The 27996-nt window shown below is 42.4% G+C and overlaps 1 protein-coding gene and 1 long non-coding RNA gene across 2 annotated transcripts in view; one reads left to right on the plus strand and one right to left on the minus strand.

The window, feature by feature from the left end:
- Positions 1–25720, minus strand: part of LOC138261391 (uncharacterized) — a 72446-nt gene extending 46726 nt beyond the window's left edge. The window contains exons 1-2 of the long non-coding RNA XR_011199088.1: positions 25611–25720; positions 664–790 (exon numbers count right to left, since the gene is read on the minus strand). This is a non-coding gene — a long non-coding RNA (uncharacterized lncRNA). The remainder of the gene's footprint in view (positions 1–663; positions 791–25610) is intronic.
- Positions 25721–25967: 247 nt separating this feature from the next.
- Positions 25968–27996, plus strand: part of VWA3A (von Willebrand factor A domain containing 3A) — a 541655-nt gene continuing 539626 nt past the window's right edge. The window contains exon 1 of the mRNA XM_069210293.1: positions 25968–26109. The gene's annotated coding sequence lies outside the window, so the exon portion shown is untranslated. The remainder of the gene's footprint in view (positions 26110–27996) is intronic.

The raw sequence follows: 27996 nt of genomic DNA on the forward strand, positions 1-27996 counted from the left end.
ACATATTCTCCGACTTTTACTCCTTTTGATCGGGCTGAAAGGCCTGCCACATGTTTGAAGTCATAATTCACTTCTTTAATTTTTTACCCTTATAGGACCTATGAATATACATTTGCAAGTGAGTAGGTGTCACTGAATCAAATTATCCCCCCTTTGGCTTTGAGTACGGACTGTTGTGTGTCCATTGATACCATTCATTCCAATGTTTAGCAATTCTATCTGAGTCCCCTATAAATACTTTAAACACATTTTGTAAAGGAGAGGACATCTTCAGTAGTTGAATTTAAAAAAACATTCATATTAGACACATAAAATACACATTCACCTACAACATAACATGAATCTGAATATCACAATCCTTCTTTCATCTATTTACACTCCTCCCACAACGCTGGTTGCACTTAGTTTCCGCCTACCCTTAATGCCATGAAACAGTTTGCTTCCTACAACTAAATTCTATGCAGACATTTGGACCAAACTCGTAGTCCCTCACAATCCGATCTTTATGTACCTTCTAAGACCCTCAAGAGGGACAGAAAAACAAGGACCATTCTAAAACTTAGGAGCCCACCCCCCCCCCTGGGCTCACCCGTCTGTCTGATCTGCGAGCCCTGCACCCTGTCCCCGATGGCAGATTTTGCATAAACGCTGGTATCTGCTTACTTGTGTGCGTGCTGATCACTGGAGGGAGATGACAGGAGGGGTCCAACTGCAGGAGGTCTTCTGGTTGGCTGGCCAGCAGCAAGTGGCAGATGCCAGCATGGGGTCTTTGCGCTTCCTCTGCCTGAAGCTAAAGGGCCATCAAAAATGTAAACAAAACCACTAAATCATAATGGAAAACAAGTGAAAATACAAGTATGGTTAGTTCTGGTGGCCGACATTCATCCCCATGACAGCCACCATTTGAAAGTAATGCTTTTTCAAACAAGTAAACCTTAAATCTTGTAAGTGAAAATAGCGTATCAGCTCTGGAACTGTGACTGTAGCAAACAAGCTTAAATAACATTGTGTGAAACCAATTGAAAAGGATAGGCTGCAGATATATGCTGCTGCTGCAGACTCCAAGCAAAGTACAGACACACTTGCTAAATCCCATACCTTGTCACTCCCTTATGATTGCTCCCTCTTAACAGACTCCGATGTACAAAATCTTAAATGCTCAATTTGTTTGCACTGTATTTCATTGTTCTTCAAATCACCATTGAATGACCAGTGAAAAAGTACACTGACTTTTTCCACTTTCTAACTGGAACAGAAATTATATTCCAAAAATGTGGTCTATCACTGATAAACCAGAGCAGGTGGTAACCTTAATGGAAGTGATTGGTGCAATATGGAAAATGACCACAAAAAGGTTGTATGATTGATTAAGCCAATGTAGAAGGTGGTTCACTGGGGCTAGAGATGAGGACGCAGCCACTCGTATGGGTAAGTGTGGGTAGTGTCAGGAGCACAGTCAAAAGAGAAAAAAGAGTGTTTGGTTGTCTGAAAACCGGTCCAATGTTGTGCTATTGAAAACTAAGGAGTATTGGGTTGATAAAATGGTTGAATGTTTTGAATGCTGCAGAAAGAACCAGGAGGATTCCTGCACCTTACATTTTCATATATATCTCATACAAGCAGTCGCTTACTTACAATACAAACACAAGCGCGGTGCTGGCCCAATAACCACCAAAATAAAGTGATGAAATACTTAAATTGACATCAGATACTGTTGATCACATGGAGCTGCATCCAAGTCCATTGTTTTTCACCCTCTGTGCTACTATAGACTGAGGCCAGCCATATGCAAACTAGTCCTGGTCCTGCGCTAATAGGGACAGCTCAGCACAAACTGGCAGGTAAGATCACCTCCAGATGGAAGCACAAGCAACCCATATGACCTGGTGCACACAGACACATGTAACACAAAAGGATGATGGACGGAGTGCTGAACAATGCAAACACTCAATCTCCCCCCACCAGTCACAGATCTGGGTTTAATCCATTGTTCTTTTGCTCACCATGCCACCCAGTTTGGACCCAGCCAAATGCAAATCAGTCTTGACCCTGTTCCTCATGGGAACAGTCAAGCCCGAAATGCCAAGCCAGGTCCTCCCTGGACCGGAAACAAGCATTCTGGGACCGGTGTCAGGGAATCACCCTTCATCAGCCAGGCTAGCTTGAATCCAGTGGCACAGTGAGCAAGGGACCCACGTCTGGGCATACCTGTCCCACGTAGGGCAACTTTAGCAACACAAAAGGATGATGGACGGAGTGCTGAACAATGCAAACACTCACCCCTAGTCACAGATCTGGGTTTAATCTGTTGTTCTTTTGCTCACCATGCCACCCAAGTTTGGACCCAGCCATATGCAAATCAGTCTTGACCCTGTTCCTCATGAGAACAGTCCAGCCACTGGATTCAAGCTAAAAGTGGAATTTCTACAATAGTATTAACAAATCAGACTTTGCCATTAAAGAAGAGTTATTACCTTTCTAATTGTACTAAACCTGGTGCAGATACTCCTCTCAGATCAGGGATTACAGCATAAGGATATTATAAGGAATTTCCAATGCCGGCTTATGAGAGGGACAGGCCTCATAGTAATGAAAAATGACTTTTAGGTGTTTTTCATTATAAGGACATGAAAAACTTAAAGGTACATGTCCTGCCTTTTGCTTGCATGGCACCCTGCTCTTTGGGCTACCTAGGGCCTACCTTAGGGTGACTTACATGTAAGAAAAGGGGAACTCTGGGCTTGGCAGGGGGTTTAAATGCAAAGTCTGGGTGGCGGTGAGACTGCACCCACAGGCTCTGCAGTGGCAGGCCTGAAACAGGTTTTCCGGGCTACTGGAGTGGGTGGCACAATCAGTGCTGCATACCTCACTCGTAAAAGTTAATTTAAAGGCCCTGGATAAATTATGTACTGCTCTACAAGGGATTTACAGGTAAATTAAATATGCCAATTGTGGATACCCCAATGTTGCCATGTTTTAGGGGAGAAGTACATGCACTTCAGCACTGATTAGCAGTGTTCAAGTGCTCAGAGTTCTAAGATCAACAAAAGATACAGCAACAAAACAAGAGGTAAAGGCAAAAAGTCTGGGGTACGACCACCATACGGATACCAGGTCTAACAGGGGCTATCTAAGATTTTCATTTTATGTAGGTGGAATGGAATCCAATAAGCTCTGTGGAGTAGGGAGAATTTAGTTTGAGATAAGACTGGTGAGATTTTATGTGAGGTTGACTGATTTCTATATTTTGTTCCATTCAGCCTCTAGTATGGAGTAAGAACAATGTGCGTCCCAATCATTCATTACCTTGCTGGTCATACCCAACACCTTGGGATGTAGTACCTTATAGATTTTGGAAACACAATGGTTACTGATAAATGCGGGGAGGGATGGGTCTTTGGTGTAGAATTTTGATTTTGTGATGGACCGTTTAAGTCCGAGGAAGTTATAGAATTCTATGCATCCCAACTGATGCGGTGCTTGAAGATTAGAAAAGCATATGGGGGAGGAAGAGGCATTAGAGGTTAGTTGTTTGGGGAAATAGATGCCTCTGGATACCCAGGAGTCCTTTATACACATATATATATATATATATATATATATATATATCTTCATGCCACCTTAACATACAGGTTAAAGATGCAGCACTCACAGAATTCTGTGATTAATCTTCTTTTATTCAACAAGAAAACCCCCCACCAAATAACACCAACGCGTTTCGACCTTCCCCGTGATCAAGACCGAGAAGGTCGAAACGCGTTGGTGTTATTTGGTGGGGTTTTTTCTTTTTGAATAAAAGAAGCTTAATCACAGAATTCTGTGAGTGCTCAGATTATGCTAAAGTGAAACTAGTTTAGAAGATTTAATTGGCGAAGACAATTTCTTGTCAATGATTAATAAAGCATACTGGTGTTTTTCAATAAGTGTTTGGAAGAGGTATAATATTTGCTGTTGATAGTGAGGAGCGTTATAGGGTCTAGGTTGGCCAAGATGGCTTTTTCTACCTCTAGCTTTGCATGTTTGTAGTCATCCGGCGTGGAAAACCAGTGGCAACCTTGCTTGGCAAGAAAGGCTGTCTGGTAATTCCTGAAGTTGGCAAGGTTAACACCATCCAGTTCAGCAGGGAGACCGTTTTTTTCCAGCTATTCTAGGTTTCTTATTTTGCCAAAAACAAACTGTGATTAATTTGTCCAATTTGGGGTGGAGGTTGTCAGACAGTAATATTGGGAGCATGTTGATTAGGTAGTTAACTATTGGCAGTATTATTTTTAGAGTTTTGATACCACCCCACCAATTGATAAATTTGGGTGTCCAGCTTTCAAGAAAATCCACAGTTTTTTTGTTTTTGTTTTTTTTTAAGGGTAAGTGCTTCGTTATGGTAAATTGTATCAATTATGTCTGAACCAAACTCAATACCAAGGCATTTGAAATAGTGTGATTCCCATGTTCTAGTAATTCTTTTGTATCTGTGAATTTAGTGATTGACCTCAGATTTGTCTTTATTCAATTTATGGCCAGATACTCTTGAGTGTAATTCAGTTGTTTACATGAGGGCATGTAAGGATGAGCGGGGATTTTCTGTAACTATTAGGATATCATCTGTGTAAGCAGAGTTTTATCACCTTGCCATTAAAAGTGTTTCCAGCTATGTTATCATAGTTTTGTATATCTAGTAGAAGTGGTTCCCATGCAATTAGAAAGGGGGTGGCAAGAACGGGCATCCTTTGCTTGTGCTTTTTTCAAGTTTGAATGGTTTAGATGGAAACCACCAGTGCGGACACAAGCCCCAGGATCACTATATAGGGCCATGATCATTCTTATGAAGTCATCTCCTAGGTTAAAAACTGTGAGTGATACTTCAAGGAAGGTTCAGGATACCCTATCAAATGCTTTCTCAGTGTCAAGTGTTATCGCTACTGTGGCTGATGTGGAGGATTTTCCTCTGTCTAGAACATGGCAAGGGAGATGGGTTTTGTCATTCGACATGCAGTTTTTCAGGAAGCCAACTTAAGTGTGGTTAAAAAAAAGGCAGAGCCTTTTAGCATGTATTTGTGCGTACAGTTTGCAAACAAGGTTTATAAGTGATACAGGCCTATAGTTTTTCATAAATAGAAGATCTTTTCCCTCTTTAGGAAACACAACCATGGTAGCTTCAGCTGTAGCAACGTTAATAGTACCGGTTGTTGCAAAATGATTAAATAATTCTAGTAGGGTTGATTGAGTAGAGGGGTAAAAAGATTTTATAAAACCTGGTTGTAAGTCTGTCAGGGCCAGGCGCTTTATTTTCTTTAAGGGTGCCAATTCCTTTTATGATGTCTTCTGTGGAAATTGGTTTTCATAAGGTCTCTTTATCTTCCTCTGACAGACTGGGTAATTGAAATGTATTTAAATATTTGGAGCATTAATGAGCGGTGACATGTTTGTCATCCTAGTATAAATCTTAATAGAACTGTTGAAAGGTTTTTTGTATTTTGGGGGATTTGTTTGGACATATTTTTTATTATCTTTAAAAGTGGTAACCTTTTTTTGGTTGTCTTTGTGTTTGAGGTATAAGGCTAGCAGTTTTCTAGTTTTGTTGCCCTCACAAAGTTTAGGGCTTTTTAATTTATTAATCTGGACGCTCGCTTTTTTACTTAAAGTTGATTCATATTTTTGGATTGTGAGAAGGGGGAGAGTATTTTGTCCAGGTTTTTAGTAATTAGTAAATAGTTATTTGTTTCATTGATCCTAGCTTTCATGCCTTTTGCTGTGCCTCTTAAGGTTGCTTTGGGAGATTCCCAGAATATTTGTATAGGTATCTTTGGTGAAGTGTTATCTAAAATATAGTTTGAGATAGGTTCTTTAATTTTTTCTTTGTCTGGATTAGCAAGGAAATCGCTGTTTAAATGCCAGACCCGTTTGGGTTAATTTAGGGTTTATACCAGCAAGCAGCACTTTGATACAGGAGTGATCTGAGAAAAGTCTTGGAAAAATGTTGTCTGGTCCCTTAATGACGTGTATGGTTCAGAGGTGAGAATACAGTCAATTCTAGTGTAAGACTAATGTGGAGCAGAAAAGGTGTGTCTCTTGGGTCTGGGTGTTAAAGTCTCAAGGTATCTTTTAAATTGTATTTAGTACAGATCTTTTGTAAGTTGTTGTGGGCTTTAGAAGGGTGGTACGTGCAGTCTGAAGGTCAATGGATTGCATCTAGTGGTAAGTTAAAATAACCTCCCACTATGATTAGATCATTGGATGGTAGCTGACCTCCAAAAGGAGGTAGTCATTATAATTGGAACCATATATATTGACTATGTGAATATTTGAGTCCTCTTTACTTAAAGTGGAAACTATCAATCTACCCCCTGCATCGGTAGTATATGATTCAAGTTTGATATTGGATTTTTTGAAGGATAGTATGATAACCTCATTTTTTTTGTGTAATGCAGGGGTGCAGGTGACTTCTAAGATCTAATAGTTTCTAAGAGTATTTGCTTCTTTGTGTGAAATTCTCGTTTCTTGTAGTATAATGATATCACCTTTAGTTTTGAAGTGGTAGTCCGTGATCTTGCATCTTTTAACTGGGTGGTTTAATCCCTTAATATTTAGTGAGACAATATTGAGACTGTCAGTCAGTGTGGGACTTATCATGTCAGTAAACGTAGTGGTGGTAAGCAAGAGAAATAAGTGTAATAAGGCGAAACATTTGGCTAGATATACATTCCCTTGTCAGCATGTACATATGAAGTAACTCTGATTTTGGAGTGAACATTGATATTGTAGTCAGTTATTTCCTACCCCTCCACCCCCCTTCTTCCCCCCACCGGAAGTCATGATTAGGATAAGAGCTATTTAGTAACTCATGTGGAGCAAGGTCGGAGTTTGTACCTGGGGCTCGGGTGAAGCCTTCTATGCGTGTGTATAAATAAAGAAAATAGAAGATCTTTGCTGAAAAAAACAGGACAAGGAAGAAAGCTCCCTGTTCCCATCCTCCTCCCTAAAAACATCGACATGGAAAAAGCAACCGAGAAGAGCATCTGTCCCTCAGCAACAGAGAGATTAACATGGTCAGAACAAGATAGAACAAGTCTCACTGCGGAACATAAACATGTAGCCGGCTACAGTTTGATTATATTATCTAAGGAGAGCTTCAAACAACAGTAAACCTATATACTATGTGGCCCAGAGACAGCACTCCTCCTGGAATTGTTTCTCTGAGTAGGAAAAAGCATATCAACTTAATTAACATGTAAATACAGTATTTGTTAGACCTGACAGCCTTAGGGTGTTCACCCCTAACTTTTTGCCTGCCTCCCTCCACTTTTTGGACACTGTTTTTGCTGGTAGGACTCCGCGCACTTTACCACTGCGAATAAGTGCTAAAGTGTATATGCTCTCGCCTTTAAAACATGATGACATTCGATCATACCCCATTGGCTTATTTAATTTACTTATAAGTCCCTAGTAAAGTGCACTATATGTGCCCAGGTCCTGTAGATTAAATGCTACTAGTGGGCCTGCAGCACTGATTGTGCCACCCACTTAAGTAGCCCCCTAACCATGTCTAAGGCCTGCCATTGCAAGGCCTCTGTGTGCAGTTTCACTGCCATTTCGACTTGGCATTTAAAAGTACTTGCCAAGTCTAAAACTCCTCTTTTTCTACATATGTCACCCCTAAGGTAGGCCCTAGGTAACCCCTAGGGCAGGGTGCTGTGTAGACAAAAGGCAGGACATGTACCTGTGTAGTTTACATGTCCTGGTAGTGTAAAACTCCTAAATTAGTTTTACACTGCTGTGAGGCCTGCTCTTTTCATAGGCTAACATTAGGGCTACCCTCATATACTGTTTGAGTGGTAGCTCCTAATCAGAAAGGAGTAACAAGGTCATATTTAGTATGGCCAGAATGAAAATACAAAATCCTGCTGACTGGTGAAGCTGGATTTAATACTTACACGTTACCTTCTAAGTTAAACCTGACTGCTCAGTCCCAAGTTAACAGAGGGTGGGCACAGGATAATTTGGATTGTGTGTGACTTACCCTGTCTAGAGTGAAGGTCCTTGCTTGGACAGGGGTTAACCTGACTGCCAACCAAAGACCCAATTTCTAACAGTATTCACAAGTATGAGTTAGACCTCTGTCAAGGTATAAGTTATCAATCTGTGCGACACAACCGGTGCTGAGTTTATAGGCACAATCCTAGTACAAAACATATATGCTTGTGTATATATGTAAATTGCAGGTGTAAGGTATTAATATATAATGTACTTATCTAAATCATGCAACAGCCTTATAAATAATGCAGAGGTCTGGTACTGAAGACAGTGTCTTATACATGTTTTTATTTTGTTGGAATTGGAGCGGGAGATTTCCACCTGGTGGTCTGTGAGCTCGTCAAGGAAGTTCAACAAGTCTTTGGGGTACTCAAACGTATGGTATTGCCCTTCACCATTACTTTGAATTTCGCTGGACCCTCAAAGAAAAATTGTAGTCTTGTATTTCTTAGTTGATCCCAGAGTGCCAGGAAACCTTTCCTGGTGTTGATAGTGGTTTTCGAATAATCCTGTGATAGGTGAATTTTGAGGCCATTCCAGCTGATGTGATTATTCTTGCACATGTAGGACAGTATTGCCTGAGTGTGCTGGAATCGTAATGGTTTACATACTATCGTTCTTGTGGTGTTTCTGTTAGATGGTTTGAATGTTGAGACTCAATTTGCCCTTTCCAGTTCCAAGTCTCTGTTGAACTTCTGACCAGTAACCTGTGGAAGCCAGCTCCCTAAGAATGAAATGCAGGAGCCTGACAATTCTTGTGTCCTCGAGGATTCAGAAGATTCTTAGATTTCCCCTCCTGTTGCAGTCTTCCAGTTTAGCTACGACATTTTTTTCATTGTTTTTGACGTTATTTGAAATGATTGCAAACCCTTGTACATATGTGTGGTAATGTCCTCTACTGAATTGATTCTGTGTACTGCCTCCTGCTATTTTTTTTGTTTATTGATAGCATTAATGCCCGCTCTTATCGCAGACATTTCTAGTTGCATTTAATCTGTGTTTTGGTTCATTGATTTTGCAAGGTCATGTACATCTATGAGCTTTTTCAATATCATGTCCATCATGCTGTTAATATCTAGTTTGGTTTTGATAGGTAGTATGGTAAAAGTGGCTCGGCTTTTGGTGGATTGAAGTGGATTTTGGAGTCTTTTTTTGCCATTGTGATGGAGCTGGATGGTGGGTTTAGGTACAGCAAGAGGCTTATTTGTTGTTGATGTAGTTCTGTATTTTAAATAGTAGTGTGTTACCCCGGCTGAGGTATTGTGCTTGTATGAATAGGAGGATGGTATTGGTAGTTTGTGACTATATAATGCATAATGGGGCTATTTGTACAGGTAACAGAGTGTTGGACGTAGAACAAGAGAAACTTGAAGCTCCTTGAGATTCTCATAGGGTGAAAGTCTGGCTTGTGTTGGTATGACTGAAGCGATTTGTCCCTGAAGTACTGCTGGTGAATTATAGGTTACTACAAGCTCATCAGAAGTTCCTTCCCCAATATGTTTTTGGTGGTCCCTGATTGCATTTGTCTGATGGTAGTCAGTGCATCCTTATGTTCTTGGTAGAAACAGACACTAAGGACATTAGGAACACAGAATCCGTGATATATCACCTGCACAAATAAGGCGGACCTGGCTTAATTGTGCTACATAAACTTCGCTCTAGCATGCTTCTTCCATGTGCCTCTATTGGGGAACACGTGACAGTGCAAGTCTAATCTTAATCACCCATGGTAAAGAGGCAGGCAGTCAAGTGGCTCAGCAATCATTCAGTAGTAAGACCAGTATTGATCCAGCAGTCACAAGTAAGAGCTAGTGATCCCAGCGATCGTGAGTAGTGGTGTTAGTAGCTTTATCGATCATGGTGAGCCTGGCTGCTATGTTGGGGTCAAGCAGAGCTCTCATTTTGGCGCGTGTTCGGCCTGTAGAATTGGCTGATATTGGTTGTAGCAAAACACTGATATAAATGGAGTTGTACCTTCTTCTGTTGGTGATTGCACTGGAGTGCATGGTTGCCTACTTGCACCGTTTCGGTGTACTATGATCTTTATTCCAATCCCAAACTTGTCCTATGGGCTACCATTTTGATTTAACGGACGTTGAGGTGGTGGACATTTGTTTAGAATAAAGCTCCCTGTATGGGAACTTGCTTGGTCTCACACTTCATGGGCTAGTTCTCCTTATCTTCGGGCATTGAAATCTATAATTCTATGAGGTGCTATGTGTCCTGAAGTGTGTGAACCTGCAACATTGCGCTCAGAGGAGAGACGGAGCTAAGCTGCTATGTGCTCCTCAGTCTAAGAAAAGCCCCCCTTGGTTGAGTTCTAAGTTCAATTATCTTAGGTGTTAAGAGATAAATGTAACTTAGAATAGGTGAAAATGAAGCCAGAACGTTGTTTCCACATTTATATGTCTGAAACTATTTATTACATTCGTTGATAACATATAGCCATCAGGTAGTCATGAAGCTGCTTCAGAGTCCTAATAAAAATATGAAATGATCACAAATCTCAAATGCTATGTCGCATTTTTAATATGTGCCTGACACTGTTGATGAGTTTAGAATAGAAATGGTAACAACACTAAGGCAGCATTGCTGCTTACAGAAATTAATTCATTTTTTAGAGCTCTGACCTGTTGTAATCGATCTGTGGGCCATTAACCCGCTCACTGCACACCTATTACTATAACTCGTTTGGGGGCTTGCCTTTCTAGAAATCCTTTGTTATCATTAGTAAATTATTTACGTTTGTCCATCCTTGGAGTGGTTTGTTTACAGCCTTGGACATTGACCCTGTTACATGGATAATTGCACATTTGCCGATATGTTTGACTGTGGATGAACTTCTTTTTCCTTTTTTGTCTCTCCTTTGCGCTCATGGTGGCGGTGGCACTTTGAATCGGCTTGCTTATGTCAACTTTTTTACTTTTCATTTTCAATTTAAGCGGCAAGAAAAGTCCAATAAGGAATTTACAATGCTAACTCTAACTCAAATTCGAGACCCATTGCATTGTAGATGCTTGTTTAATTTGTGCTTTATATCATTGTACGAGAGGTCATCGAGCTGGCTTTACAAACAAATTCACATATAGAGGTCTATTAAGTCTATATGGAAAATGTGTTTGTGCTAATGGTACTAGTAAAGGGTCTAGTGTGTATTATAAATAACTTGTTGATTTCCTTGGGTGTGTTGTTTTGAAAAGGGAGGGTGTGAAAGGGCAAACTTGAAAACTTTTGCCAAGTCCACATTTAGGCCAAGTGCTGCGCAGGGGTTCCCATAATAATTGGAGGTTGCTTTAATAGTCTGCACAAACACTGCTTGGCTGCCAATGTTCCTGGGGTGAACAAGAAATTCACCAGGGGGGTGGATGAGGTGTTTGACTACCTGAGCCTGAATGCTCCGGTCACCCAAATCATTCCATAAGATATAATGACCTCAGACCAAGGGCATATGGTCAGGCATCAGAATAGTTCCATCCTTGTGTGTTGGAGAAGGGTTGATAGAGAAAGTTCTCTCCGAACAGACCTGCACTGCCTTATTCACAGACCCTTTCGTATTTCCTTGCCTAGGGGTATGCCGTAGGATACATATACAGGAGACACTAGGCTGTAAGTGGACTGAAGGACACATTGAAAGAAGAACTCAAGCAGTCAGGTCATTTCCTATTACTACTACTCAAAGCTGCATGTGCTTTTTATGGTCTGGCTTGACAGTGTAGCTGTCCCAAGACAGTTATGTATTCATTACTAGAGAGGGGCTTTGCTCTGCCCACATGTTGGGAGTCAGGAGTACATGTTTTGATTGGGCAGATATTGTGTGCTTCCACAAACAAAAGTGGTTGCCCTCCTCCAGCTGTGATTATTGTATTTATCCAGCTGTCTGTTTTAACTTTCAAGGGGCACACACAATATTGGAATGCTATTAAACTGCTTGAGTTCATTTATAGTGTTTTTATCTGGCAACAGCATGTAGTGGATCCTACTTCGTTTTTAATGGGATAACAGGAGTTAGCTTAGCTTTTGGCTTGAAGACTCGTGCCCCCGTCACCTAGTGACTTTTAACCTACTTAGCTTGCTCTGTCTTAGCTCGTTTAATTATTTATTTCTTCTAAGATGGCTGCCTTGTTTATAGTTAGGCAACTTGTTATGAGCTACATTATCAGTGTCACCGCGCTAAGGTGTCAAGATCAAGCAACAAAGACAAACAAAAAGTAGGTGTTCACACTTAGGGATTTTCCCTCTCTATACTTTTGAGGGATTGTTTATATTAATTGCCATCCAAAGCATGTCTGTTATCTATTGTTTCGGAACACACCTATGTCAGGGGTCCTGGTGGATCTGTATAAATACATTGCACTTTAGAAAGATAATCAGAGGGATTCCGACCAGAGGGTATCGCCACCATCACTGATATCGATGCTGCAGTCGTCTTGACACTGACCCAGTCTTCATGTCCCTGCGGAGTCTGATAGAGAGACCTCATTCCAAGGTCACGAGGGTTTAGGGTTCCTCTCATGGACATGGCATTGGCAGATTAGGTTTAGCAAACCCCGCTCTCCTTTAGGTAGGAGGTTAGGCCTTTCACATTAGGGTATTAGGGCGTATTACATCCTGTATGTCTTTTTTATGCATTGCAAGATGGTGGGGGTCTTTGTAATAATGACTCTCATCTTTACAATACTGTTTCTTGCATTATTCATTATCCTAATAATTACAGCCCATGCAACTTATTGCAAATTGCAGTTACGCTAAATAAAAAACTATTGAAACTTTACTGCATCTTTGTCATTGCCTGTGTTTGTATGAGACATGATATATCTGTGAGAAAGGGGTAATCTCCGTTTATCCACGACACTCCCTGAGATGTCCTATTTTCGAGTCCATGCGTAAAGGCTGCCACAAATCACCTTTTACTAATGTGTTGCTGGTGAGGTGCTGCTAGTAGGCCGGTAAGGTTGGGATAACAGTTGCGACTTGTTGTAGGAAAGGCGTAGTAACCTACAAACAAAAGTACGGTCATCCTTTAACCAGCGGTCTTGGCCAGAGCAAGAGTCCAAACTACGACAAGCACAGATGGGAGGAGGGCAGTCATTAACCTACATGTTTTTTCCATGCCTTTATAGTGCAGTTGTCAACTGATCTTTTAATCTACAGTTCTTTGCTTCCACACAAATACATATTTCTTTCCATGCTATTTACTTGTACTGCTTCACATTACCATACAACATTCCTTTAAAGCCAGACCTACTGGCTTTGCCAATACATGTTGGCCATTGCGGCAGGTTTGCGGTTTGTGAATCCCTGAATTCTGTGTTCTGAAAATGTAAGGGGGGGGGCTTAACGCTCCTAATCAGGATCTCTTCATTGTGCTCCCATGTGGGACTGAAGATCAACCCCAATGGTATGCAGTTCACGTAATAGTCTGGGACAGTCCTTGTGTTTGTGGTTTTGTGTAGCACTCCGTTCCTAAAAGTAAACACCAAATGGAGACACTGCGTGTTTATCGGGTGAAGATGCTTGATCAGTGTACATACTACACTTGCCCTAGTGGGAGCAGTATAAATGTTAGTTTGACTTGATAAATTGTAAGTGCAGAGCATGGATGACAGTGTGCACTGGGTTAGTGTGATTTGCCAGATCAATGGAATATTGCGGTGTGACCTAGTGAGTGTGCATAGTGCCCGTGGGGAAAGGTAACTTCCAGAACAATTGGTGCTTTATCACCACCCAAAATGTTTTCATGGGGTAAAGGGCTTGTTTAAAATGTCTTCTGAGGTCTGGGGCAACTCCCTGGTGTACCATAAAAGCCAGACAGATGAATAATTGGTATATCCTGATCAGCAGGCTGGTATTCCTCTGGGGTGGCTAGTCTCCCAAGGACATTAGTAGTCTGACCTTGACTAGTGTCACAGATGCCAGATGAAGAGCAGTAAAATGCCAGGCATGTAACGTCACCACAATAGACCTACACACCTGTGGATTTGTTTTAGCCTGGGACAAAACCGTACCTAGTGATGGACCCCTAAACTTGCAGTATACAACACAGCTTAGAGAGGATCTTAGTGCAGGAGTTTTGGGAGTCCATTTCTTGATTGTCAAGGGTAGGCCATGGTTTTATTATCCTAAACCCACAAGTAAAGATGCCCTACAGCCTGGTGCATGTTTGTTTCCCCGTGTGACCGCATAAGTACATGTGAGCTCCAGAATTGCTACTGGAATCTTTGCAACGTCCTCATCCTTCCCCACCCCCAAATGAGATAAACAGGCATTTGTCTCTGCTAGAGAGCAATATGCAGAGTTTGTGTACCCTTAGTAAGGCACATGGAACTGAATGAGATGCAGTCCAGATAAAGCAGCTCCTGGATTGTAAAAAATGGGTGAAGCAGTGGATGGAAGATGAGATGTGCACACTGCACTTACCACCTTCCCTGGTCCATGCATGAGTACCTCATCTGGTTAATTTTTTTATTTGTTTTGTTTTTTTGCATTCATTCTGGGACTTCTAGTGTTTTAATGAGATAAGCAGGCCTAAAAAGTTTCAGAATGCAAAATAAAAAAAAGCCTGCACTGGGTGAACTACTTACGCGTGAACCTGAGAAAAGTGTGATGTCTAACGGCATAGCTCTGGTTGCACCACCTTGTCTTTTCCCTTTGGGATATAGAAAACAACCAGGAGCTGCTCTTCCATTAGGGCAGAGGAGTGTCGCCCCGATAACAAAGATGCCCCTAGAAAAGCCCCAAAGATGAAAAGTAAAATAGTAATAAAGTTAATTTATTACCATTTTATTTTTTCACTGTCCCGAACCGAGTGCCAGAACAGGGCAGGGACATTAATGTAACAGGGAGGAGTAGTGGGTTGTGCACTTAGGTTTAAAGTGTACATTTCCTTTTGGTCGGCTGTCTTGAAACGGCCAGGCAGAGATGCACATTATAAACCTCTCTAACCCAGCTGTCTTCGTGGGTTTAGAGAAAGAACAGGACTCTACTGTCCTTGAGTGCGGTGAGTGAGGCCGCTCCCACCAACCCCTGCGTTTTTCTCATGCTGGTTATCTGCATGACAGCAGTGCCAGGACTGGTTAGGGGATTTGACTGGCGCCTGCGCTGGAGCGAGGAAAGAGAGACAGAAGAAAAACAGGGATCGGAATGAGGATTACATCAGAGGTGTCATGCAGCAAGCAAGGCAACTGACTAGTTCTTTTTAATGATAGTCACCAGTCGCCTTACATGTGTGCACCTGCCTACTATGCATTTGGCCACCCCACCACTCTTCGTAGTTGCCAGCCGCCAGAAACAACGCCTCAAAACCATTTGGTGAGCATAAGTATATAAACTAAGGGTGGAGGTCACACAGCATCTGAAAATTCCCGATTTAGGCAGGAGAAAATATTATGTTAGCTTTCTTCTCCTTAATAAAAGTCAATATAGAGAAGTTAAATTCCTAGATTTTTTTTCTCAAATTTCTTTCTCTTAGTTATTCCCTAATAATGACGTGATCAGATGAGCTGACACTTCCAAGAACAACATGGATGTAGAGTAAGTTGTGTCAATTTGTCCACAGCGATTTGGCCAGTGTGAAATTTCAAACAGAAATAAATTACATGTATGTACCGTTTTATAAAAGTAGCAACTCCCCAAAGCCATTGTTAAATGAGTTACGAAACCAGCAAGAACATACATGCCAAAATTTTAGAGCAGCCATGTGGGAGATTTAAAATAAATTTTTGGGAGAATGTATTTTCCTCTCCGACTTACTTTGAAGCAGAGGTAATCTGCCTAAATAGGTTCTATTGGCATGTATGGTGACAATCAGCATTTCATTTTTGGTAGTTTAACAACATAGTGCAAACAAAAACAGAGTTCTAAAACTCAATTGCCAAAAATAAAATGTAGAGGTCTGTCACCATCTAATCTCCCCCTCCAAGAATTAAGGACAAAGCATTTACCTTTGATGTCAGATGTAATTTTTGGAGAGAGAGATGGGAGTGTGTGTGACAGGCATCGCTTCAGTTTTCCCTTGTTTCCAGCAGATCATGATTTGGCAATCAGAACTGGGTTTCTGCATGCTGGAATCGAGAAGCGGGAGACCAGCCGTGAAATCAGCCTTGAAGTAGGTAGTTCATACATGCCAACCCACCCAATTCAGGTGGGAGACTACTGATTTCAAGGCTAGTCCCCTCTTCCCCCCCCCCCCCCAGCTCCCCTGATACTTGCATGTAGAGACCCGATTCGGAGTTTTGTAAAACTGCAAATGATGAAATGCTGATGCCATTTGCGCACGCTCTGATCCCCCCTCCAAGAATTAACTTTGAAATTGGCCTTAATTGTTGGGGGGGGAATTTAGAGCATGTGACTGGCATCAACATTTGATTTTTTTACGTTTTACACGGTGCAAACAAAAATAGAGTTGAAAACTCTGGTTTTGTTTGTGTTACGTTACTTAACTGCCAAAATGAAATGCTGATTGTCACCATACAACCTAGTAGACCCCAGAGATTGCCTCTGCTTTAATTTGTGGGGAAAATATATTCTCCCAATATATATATAGATTGTTTTAAATCTCCCACTTGCCTGCTCTAAAATGTAGGCATGTATGATAGTCTGTCGCCTGGTTCTTTTTGCAGGGTCATCCCCACTCTTTTTGCCTCCTTACTCCTATTTTTTTCTGACCTGTTTGTGTTGGATTTAGGACTCTGGGCACTTTGCCACTGCTAACCAGTGCTAAAGTGCATATGCTATCTGTATAAATTGTATTGGTGAGTGGTTTAACCATGACTGGCATATTTGATTTACTTGTAAGCCCCTAGGAAAGTGCACTAGAGGTGCCCAGAGCCTGTAAATCAAATGCTACTAATGGGCCTGCAGCACTCGTTGTGCCACCCATGTGAATAGCCCTGTAAACTTGGCTTAGATCTGCCACTGCAGTATCTGTGGATGCAGTTTCAAACTGCCAGTTCGACTTGGCAAGTGTACCCACTTGCCAGGCCTAAACCTTCCCTTTTTATACATGTAAGGTGCCCCTAAGGTAGGCCTTGGGTAGCCCTGTGCGCAGGGTGCAGTGTATATTAAAGGTGGGACATGTACTGATGTGTTTTACATGTCCTAACAGTGAAATACTGCCAACTTCGGTTTTCACTGTGCAAGGCCTATCTGTCTCTCATAGGTTAACAAGGGGGCTTTTAGATTGTTAGTTCAAAAATGCCACTTTTAGAAAGTAGGCATTTTCTTGCTTAAACCATTCTGTGACTCTGCCTGTTTGTGGATTCCCTGTCTGGGTCAGTTTGACAGTTGGGTTGTTTGTGCATCTCCTCTAGACAGTGACACAAAAGGTGCTGGGGTGTAGCCTGCATATCCAGATGAGCCCACCTTGGTGTGTGTCTGGGGCCTGGCCTGGGCAAGGCAGGATCTTGTGAACAACAGAGACTTTCCTTTGAAGTTTGTCTACTTTGAGGGCAGAAAGGGGTATAAGTAGTGGACCCAAAACTCCAGACTTTAGATCACTTCTGCAACCAAGAGGAACCTCTGCCAATGAGAAGAGCTGAGGAGAAGTGCTGCCCTGCCCTGGCCTGTGACTGTGCTTTGTTGGGCCATCCTGCAGTTGCTGCTTCTGCCGGTGAAAGGGGACAAAGGCTGGACTTTGTTGTGGATTCCTGCTTGAAAAAAAATCTCCAATGGCTTGGAGTAGAGCTTGCCTCCTGTTTTGAAGCCTCAGGGACAGCAAAGGCTTCACCATCCAGTTTTGAGTCTACATGCTGTGGACTCTAGCTTGCCAGAGGGTGCCATTCCAGTCCTTTGCCCCTGAAAGTGAATTTCCAGTGAAATCCTGTGAAATGACGCCGGACACTGTGCAACTTCCCTAAGGACGCCGTTGCAAGGAACCCGACGGCACCTGCACCTGATGCTGTGGACCTTGCAGAAGCGCAACGACCTCAATGACTCCGCAGGCCTCACATCACCACAGCTGCTCATCCCGCATGACTTTGCTGATATCGGAGTGTCATAGCACTGACATTCACGACACTCAACTCTGTTGCGGCACCTGTGACCCCAAGACGTGAGCGCGACCCCATGAGGTCACCCTGCAGCATCGTGACTTTGCCGGACTTCGTCCCTGCCGGTGGTACCAAGGGCCGACACCTCACAACCGACGCCACCTTACCTCCAGCACTCTGCAGTAAGGCCTGACTCCTCTGCCCTGTAGCACCGGAACCGACTCCGCATCAGATCCAGCAATCCCCTGCTCCCCGACCTATTTTCTACTTGTTTTACAAAGGTACTGTACCTGGGGGTCCGTACCACTCTGTAAACGGCTCCAGTGGTGTCGCATTGTGGGAAACAACTCTGTCACGATGCTGCTTAACATTAAATTGCAGCATTTGTGCTTCTAGTCACTATTTTTGGGTTTTCAAGTGCTAAAATCTTATTTTTACATGTGTTTGTGGATCAGCTAATAAACATTTTAACGTGGTCACACCTCCTCTTATGCCAACTGTTTGTCCAGACAGGCCATGGGAAAAGTTAGGGATTGGTGGGACCTTATGATGCTTTATCTTGTGGTAATAAGTACATTTTGGTGGTGTTAGATTATGCGTCTAAATGGCCTGAGATTAAAATAGCTAAGGAACCTAACACTAGAGTAGTAGTTGATTTCCTTTAGGAAACGTTTATGAGAGAAAGTTTCCCATAGACTCTCATTTCAGATAATGGTACACAATTTGTAAGTCATGATTTTGAAAGGTTTGTGGATTCTTGTTGCATTAAACATGTGAAGAGTTCTCTTTATCATTCACAAACCAATGGTTTGGTGGAGAGGATGAATTTGGCTGTGGGTGAGTTTATTCCGTGGGCCGAAAATGGACACCATGATATAGAGAAATCTTTAAATAGCATGATTTGGTTTTACAAAACTACACCTCACTCAACTACAAAGTCTCTCCTTTTGAGTTATTAAGGGGAAGAATGGCAAACACAAACTTTGACCAGCGTGGATGGCAACGTGGGTTAAAAAAATTCTGTTGTGGCAAGTTTGATGCAGGTGGAAAGAGAAAGTATGAATCAAATTCAACAAATGAAATGGTATGACACCAAAAAGGATGTCAAATTAACACGTTTACAAGTTGGAAATATGATTTGTATTAGGTCACCAATACATGTAAAAAGGGGAAGAGCACATTTGGGAGACCCGTTATTGAAGATTCTTGGCAATGCCATCCAAGATAAAGGGGGGTCATTGGTGGAATCTTGCTAAAGTTATAAAGGTAAAAAGTTGCTGTCAAGCTGGTGATCCAGAAACAATTTAGTGTGAAAAGACCCAATGAAGAAAATGATGAGGGTGAGAGGAATAATAATAATAATAATAAGAAGAAGAAGATGAAGAAGAATTTAAGAAATATATCGTGAATACTTTTTGCTGGTATATTTTGCTATATATTTATATAAATTTTTGTATTTATTGCAATATTTTTCTCTGGTAAGTGAATTTGTAAAACTGCAAAGAAGAAGAAGAGTTTAAGAAATATAGTCATTCCAAGGAGATATTGTGAATAATTTTGGCTAGTATATTTTGCTATATATTTATATCAATTTTTGTATTTATTTATTGCAATATTTTTCTCTGGTAAGTGAATTTGTAAAACTGCAAATAATAAAATGTTGATGCCAGTTATGCACGCTCTGATTTTGTCCTTAATTGTTGTAGGGGGGATTTAGAGCATGTGACAGGCCTCGCCATTTTATTTTTTAAAGTTTTACACAGCACAAACAAAAATGCGTTATGTTACTTGATAAAATGTTGATTGTCACCATACAACCCAGTAGACCTCAGAGATTGCCTCTGCTTTAATTTGTGGGGAAAATATATTCTCCCGATATAGATTGTTTTAAATCTCCCACTTGCATGCTCTAAAATTTTGGCATGATGATAGCCTCTCGCCTGAATCGGGAGGGTGGCATGTATGCAACAAGTGAAGGATCTTTCAATGCGCGAGCTTGTTAGAAAAGGGACGTCAGTGCGGTCACCTAACTCCTGCACCTTCAGGATTCAATTAAATTGAGATTTTCTTAGCCTTGGTGTCTGAAAGGCTAGATTTTAACAAAGACACGGAGGCGAGTATTATGCAGTCTTTTCTTGCTTTAATTTTCAATAGCAGCCAAGTAAAAGAACTACAGTACCCAGAAAAAACACAAACTACAACGATGACATCATAGCTGAACAGCCAATAGGGTATCATACAGCAATACTAATATCTTAACTGCGAGCAACAAGTCCTCTTTTCTTGATGCGAAACTAAAGAGGAGAAGTAACAAACAAAACGGCATAGAAAATAGAAACTAAAGTCACAATGTCCATGCAACAATCTCGAAAATGGCGAAAGCGGAGTGCCGTCTGGGAAGAATAGACGTTGCAGGGTGAATCCAAAATCGGTAGAAGTTGTTCGTGTGAATCATGACGAGCCAATGCTGGAAGAGGGAGTTGGCACTGAAAGAAAGATACAGGGCGGGTTAAAACAGTGGTGGGATAATACTCGCCTCCGTGTCTTTAATAAAATCTAGCCTTTCAGACACCAAGGCTAGGAAAATCTCAATTTTATTACAAGACCGGAGGCTCATATTATGCATGTTCAAAGCATAGCAATGACTGAATCTGAAACATGAGAAATCGGCTTACAATAAAAAGTTCTAAATGTACTTTCATTCGACCAATCTGCAGACTTGAGAATATCCTGTAAAGAAGATCCTGCCCAAAAGGCGCGAGAGGCCATAGCACCTCTAGCCAAGTGGGCACCAAAGGAACTCGTATCAATGCCAGCTAGGGACATGACCCATTTAACCCAACGAGCCAGAGTAGGGGAAGAAACAGGGTTGTGTGGTTTCTGAAAAGAAATAAGTAGTTGGGAGGCAGAGGATGATCTCAAATCTGCAGTACGAGTCACATAACTTTTCAAACAATTTTCAACACATAGTTTGGGTTGAGAGGGAAAAAATGGATAATTGACACAAGCTAAATTAGTTTTTGTACGTCTCTTGATCTGGAAAGAAACACCAAGGGGGGGAGAAGAAAAAGGAAGTAACCTCTAATGCTTTAACGTCTGAGACACGTTTGATAGAGACCAGACATAAAAGCATGGTTAACTTGGCCGAAAGCTGTTTGAGAGAGGGCAAATCATTATTAGGCCAAGAGGTGAGAAATCGTAATACCAGATTAACGTCCCACATGACATTATATTTAGGAGACGGTGGAAAAACGTATCTTACTCCCTTTAATAATTGGCAGACGAGAGGATGTTAACCAATTGCCCTACCATCGACTCTTTGAAGTTCCGCAGAGATGGCGGATCTGTACATGTTAATAGTGCGATAGGCCTTACCTTGAGAGGCTAAAGAAGCCAGGAAATGTATAACTAAAACTACATTCGCTGAAAAGGGATCTGAATTCCTGTCCAGACACCAGCTGCTCCAAAGGGCCCATGCGGACTTGTAGGCTCTGGAGGTTCCAGGGGCCCTGGCCTGCTGGATAAGTCTAGCAGCATCTTCCGAAATTCCTGGGGTTCTCGAGGACGACCCGAAATTCTCCAGGCTATGAGGGACAATGAGCCGCTGAGAACTAACTGATGTTGTTGGCCTTGGGGATCCAAGAGGAGGTCGGGAAAGTGAGGAAGCCAGACGGGTCGATCGATTGCCAACTCCAATAGAGTTGGGTACCACGTTGGGTCTGCCAGAAAGGAGTTACGAGTACCAGAGTGGACAGTTGTCTGCGTACTTGGGCAAGAACCCGGGGAATGAAAAGGAAAGGAGGAAATGCATAAAGAAGGGATGACGGCCAAGTCTGAAGGAAAGCATCCGTGGCTAGAGCCTGCGGATCTGGCCTCCAACTGAAATAGGAAGGAAGGTGAGAGTTGAGGCGAGAAGCGAAAAGATCTATGGACATTTCGCCAAAGATGTAAGAAAGATGCCTGAATATTGAAGGGTGCAATTGCCAATCGCTGGAATCGTGAAGATGTCTGTAATACCAATCCGCTACTGTATTCAGCCTGCCTGGCAGAAACACTGCCTTGACCGAGATCGGACGAGGAAGACAATACTCCCAAAGATGCTTCGCCAACGTGGAAATAATCTTGGATTTGGTACCGCCTAGGTGGTTGATATACCTGACCGCGGACAAATTGTCCATCCTGAGGAGGATGGTGCAACTTACTCTGTTTTTTGCAAAAGTGCGGATGGCAAAGGAACCTGCAAGCATCTCTAAACTGTTGATGTGCAAGAAGGACTCCTTCAGAGACCATGCGCCCCCAGTCGAGAACTGACCACATCTTGCGCCCCGACTTGCATCGGATTCTAATACAAGATCTGGGGCGGCAGAGAAGATAGTTCTGCCGTTCCAGGCATCTAGATGTGTCAACCACCACAGAAGTTCTTCTTTGGATTTGGCGTCTAGAACCAAGGGGTCAGAATAAGCGAGACCCTTGTGAAGATGACGGATCTTGAGCCGCTGAAGGGCGCGAGAATGTAAAGGACCTGGGAAGATGGCTTGGATAGAGGCAGCCAAAAGTCCTATTAGACAAGCTAGAGTCCTGAGGGAGATATGAGGAAGGGATAGGGATTGACAAATCTCTTTTTTGATTAAGGATACTTTGTGTTGAGGGAGCTGCAGTACCGACAGAGTAATGTCTATTAAAAAACCAAGAAACTCTAACTTTTGAGTCGGAATTAGGACCGACTTCTGAAAATTGATAAGAAAGCCTAGGCTGAGAAGAATGTTCTGACAAAGTTGAAGATGGTCTAGAAGCAGACGTTTGTCCTGTGCCATCAACAGAAAGTCGTCTAAATAAAGGATTAGACGAACTCCGTGAGAACGGAGAAAGGCCGTGACGGGTTTGAGAATTTTGGTGAAACACCAAGGAGCGGAAGAAAGCCCGAAGGGAAGAACTCTGAATTGATAAAAGGAGTCTAGCCACTGGAATTGAAGGAATTTCCTGTGTGAGTGATGAATTGGCACTGTGAGGTAGGCATCCTGAAGGTCTAACCTGACCAGCCAATCGTGTTGAAGCAGAATGTCCCTGAGATGGAGAATAGTTTCCATCTTGAAGTGTCGATAAACGATAAAGTTGTTGAAAGCCTTTAGGTTCAACACCAAATGAAATTTCTGATTTTTCTTTTGGACGAGGAAGATGGTGCTGAGGAACCCTGAAGGGTCGAACGGGACGGGTTCTATCGCACGCTTGGAAAGGAGAGAGAGGATTTTGACGCGCAGAAGCTCGGTTTGATCTTGGGAAAAAAACAGGGGAAGAGGAACACGGGATTGAGTTGGGGTTTGATAAAATTCTAACAGGTACCCTTGAATGGATTGAATTACCCAGGGATCTGTGGTGAGAGAAAACCATGAATTTAGAAACAGAGCCAGTCTGCCTCCTACTGGAGGATGGCCAGAACTGGAAACACTTACCGGAGGTTTGGTCTCCCCTGCTGGCGTAGCCCCTGTGACGGTAGCCTCTTGATCGACGGGGATAGAATCTTGGTTTGTATCCCGTGTAGGTCTCAAGCTGGGATTGCTGGTTGTAGGAGTCTCTGTTGGCGTATTGGCCTCTGATGGGGCGGCCGGCAAAGCGACTCCTGCCTTTGCCGGCCCTGGCAAAAACCCGAGATGAAAAGATCTTTTTCATAGAAAGTTGGGCCTTGTCCAGGGAGGCAAAGGTGGACACATATTTCCCCAGATCTTTGATGAAGGAGTCTCCGAATAGTTGGCCCTTAGCCAACGGGCCATCATCCTTGGAGGCTAAAGAGGCCAGTTTAGGGTCGATCTTCAATAGGAGGCTTTTCCTCCTTTCAATAGATAGCTGAGTATTGGCATTCCCCAGCATGCAGATGGCGCGTTGCGCCCAGTTCGAAAGAACTTCAGGATCTATAGGACTGTTGTCCATTTTAGCCTCTTCCGCCAAGTCAAAAATTCTGGTGAGAGGACCCACCAAATCCAGGAGCTTGTCCTGACAACCTGACCAAGCTCTATCAACGCCCTTCTTGGGGTCTTTGCCAAATTTGGTGAAAAACATCAGCATGTTGGGATCAATAACTGGGGTTGAAGTAATGTTATCCGGTAGTGAGGGACGAGGACACTCAGACTTGAGCTTATTGCGAGTAGCTTTGTCAAGCGGATGGCGTAAGAAGAACGGAACATAATCAGCCACATGATCAGATGGATACCACTCCTTTGAGTTCGGATGAACCATGAAGGAAGGGTCGAATAAGGGTTCGCCAGCATGGTCAACCAAAACATGAGACACAGGGTGAACGTCACCACCGTCACTCAGAGAAATTTTACGCCTTTTCTCCAGAGGCCCACACAAAAATGGATCTGCAGATCCGTCCATATCATCATAATGACTGGAATCATCATTGTCATCATCAGTGTCTCTCAATTGTGTTACATGCACTGGAGAAGGAGGGGGACCCGATTTAGATACCTCTCGGTGGAAGGACCAGCAGAAACGCCTTCGGACGGCACCGGGAGGGTGGCCGCACGTTTCTTGCCTTTATTAACAGGCAACTTGGAAGAAGATATAATTTTTGAAAAGGAGGCTTCTACATTTTTTGTGACATCTGACATGGAAACAGCCACTGCCTGTTGAACTGAGTCCTTGATAAAGGATTTTAAATTTTCTTGGAAGACCTGGGAATCCTCTTCCTCTGTCATAATGACAAAACCAATAAAATATACTAAATAAGTATATAAGAGAAGAATATAAATATAATAAACCTGAAATCTATGGGAAACTGGGGAAACAGGGGTTAAATGTGAGGAAAAAGGGGAGGGAGTGGCTGAAGAGGCAGGAACCAGGAAATAGGGGCGGGTACCAAAAGAAGGCAAAACCTGAGAGACCGAAGCGTCAGAGCGGCAGAAACGAGGTGCCGAGGCTATCCGGGAGAGAAAAACGAGCGTAAAATACGCTCGAAATGTCGAAATACTGAACGCAGCGCGGGGCCTGACAAGAAGGTATGAAAGGAATGCCAGGAATGCTGGCGCGTGCACGCGCGCGTCTACAACGGACGAAAAACGACCGTTGAAAGACGCGCTGCAGAGAAAATAACAGACGCGCGTTTAAGCAAGAACAGCAAACGCGCGCTTATACAGAAAAATAGCACAATGAGAAATAAGTGAAAACAGTTGGTATAACATAATATGGAGAAAATAATGGAGGTACTTATCTTGACTGCGAGCAGCAAGAAAAGAGGACTTGTTGCTCGCAGTTAAGATATTAGTATTGCTGTATGATACCCTATTGGCTGTTCAGCTATGATGTCATCGTTGTAGTTTGTGTTTTTTCTGGGTACTGTAGTTCTTTTACTTGGCTGCTATTGAAAATTAAAGCAAGAAAAGACTGCATAATATGAGCCTCCGGTCTTGTAATAAAATTCAAAACCCTAATAGCGGTGTTCGCAACAAAATACGTTATGATAAAATACGTATGCCAATTAAAACATAGTTTGATAAAATGTGTTTCAAGCATTCCACTTAAATCAACAACGACACACTTACTGAGAATGCAAAATGTTCTCGACCGGGGAATATATTCGGTAAATAGTTTGGATCTTACCCCCTTTCCTTGGTGCCTAGTTTAGGATGAATGAAAATCTACAAGAAGTAGTCCTTCGAGTGGCTCGAGATTGAAAACGACCGGGCCACCGCCAAGCCAGTTAGTCTTTCTTCTTTTTCTATGACACAATAAACGTCTGAGCCAAAATGGACTGAACCATCGCTGCTAGTGGAAGGTGGCTTTGTGGCAGGATGATGGATATACCAGAAACGGCAATCTCTGCTTCAACTAAAAGAAATATACAGATGTGTGCATAATCACACATCTTCAAAAATACCGCGTATTCGATGTTGTCTTTTAACGCCTGTGTCCTCTTGAAACACGTGGGTGGTTACGCCCGTCGCTAAGGGTTACGATAGTAACATTCTTGCTGATTGATGATGGCTAGCCCATTGTCTGCCGCAGGTTTAACACACAGACTGACCTGGAGTTGTGCCTAATTGTCACCCGTGCGTCTCCAAAGAGGATTTAAATCCCCAGTAGGACAGAGGGGCTCCCGGTGAGTGCACACTGTGTCCCTCGTAATGTGTTGTACGATCTTCGTTACGAGGCCCATGCCTTTCATGTCTCTCTCCTTCCTCAATTCCGTACTCATTCAGAGGTTTCCATTAAAGATAGGAATATACTATACGATATGTAAGTAAACCATGTACTACCATAAAGGTTTTAGTTTGCAGGTTGCACTAAATCATGCGTTTTAATGTGTCAACCATGTACTCAAGTTCAAAACTTGCAACTGACCTAATAGTAAAACTTTGAAAACGTTCTAGAATTGATCTGTTGGTATGCCGCAAGTCCGTAATCTTCACAACGGCATTATATGTGACTTTTATGCTCGCTTCATTTACGTCACATGCTACATTAATTTATTGTATTGGGCATATGCTGAATAAGGAGCTACAACATAAGGGGACAGATGTATTATGTTTTAATTCAACCCCAGAACCAAAGTTGTGGCGTTGCTTTCTGCATGGGGGACAAAGCAGAGCAAAGTCAGATGTATTAATTATTAAAAACGGCCTGCTGCCGCCCACACTGCTGCATAACAGGCTCGCCAGGGCCATGCTCAACTTTTGCACCATGGTACTGAGGTGTGTCCTTGCTATCGAGAATAGGATTTGTACTGGAGTTTACCCTTTCAGTGTAAAATGAAAATCCTATGCCTAGAAAAATTCTGAACAATTCCACACATTCCATATGTGGTGCACTGTATAATACACTCACAAAATGTGGAATGTTTAGAGAAATGAATACATTTCTCTTTGTTGGCGCCTGCTTCACGGAGGCATTATTGTTTGATCAAAGGTCTGGCTACTCTAGTAGATCGGTCTTTGTGTCAAAAGCTGTGGTTCTTGTGCCGATCTGGCCAAGTTAAACTCAAGTAACAGCGCCTGGTGCAAAATGGCACAAAGTGCTCCTTTTGCTGGGAAAGGGCACATTTCCAGTGTAAAATACCCTTGCAGAGTTTGCGCTGCTTTGAATGACTTAGCCCTGGCGCAAACCCTAAGGAAATCTGGCTCAACGTGTATTTTAAAAGCCAATGTTCACGCACTTATTGATTGTTTTCCAGTTCAGTGGTATTTATTATGTTGACATTGAGCGGATGAAAGACTAAACGGACCACGAGGATTCGAACCTGTGGTGATAAGACAAACTCAGATCCTTGAAGTAGACACTTGTCAATTGAGTCATCAGTTCTGGCCATATATTAACTTTCCTAGCCAAACTCCCATTCCTATGAGAGCGAACAAAACCTAGATGTAGTGACCTCCATTGATGCAACTCCATTCTCCTTCCCCTGAGGGGCAGAGTAAAAAGTGGACCACGTCCTGTTAGAATTCCAGATATCCTGTAATGAAGTTGTTACTCAAGAGCTGAAAGTCTGACAACAGTCCTGATTGGGACTGAAAGGTAATAACCACAGTAAAAAATAAAGCTTTGAGGTGGGAAAATTAGCAAATTCATAGTGAGAGTAAAGCTGGAGCTTAGCAAGGAGTTAGTTTGGCCTTAAAAGTCAAAGTTGGGGTTCAGCTATCTGATGAACTGCTATGTAAATCAGCCATCAGGTACCATACAATGTGACAAAATGTTAGCATTACCAAAAGTGGAAAATGGAAGTAAGTTGGTTTGCGTAGGCTAACACAATTTGGTAGAGAGGCCAATCAAGATTTGAGCCTCGGTTTCCCTAATCAAATATTCAGCAGTACAGCAATGGCCATTGTCTCTTTCTGTCACCATTTCTACACACATATGCAATGTATTTTGTTTATTTGTCTTTCTGGAGCTAATTAGGGGCACTGTTCAATAGAACTGACTTGAAAAGTACACACATCGTAGGTGAATTCAATCGGACGATGTATAGGTTTTCCATAGACAAAAAATAGTG

The sequence above is a fragment of the Pleurodeles waltl genome, chromosome 10 (genome assembly GCF_031143425.1).
Source record: "Pleurodeles waltl isolate 20211129_DDA chromosome 10, aPleWal1.hap1.20221129, whole genome shotgun sequence".
NCBI classification, from domain to species: Eukaryota; Metazoa; Chordata; class Amphibia; order Caudata; family Salamandridae; genus Pleurodeles; species Pleurodeles waltl.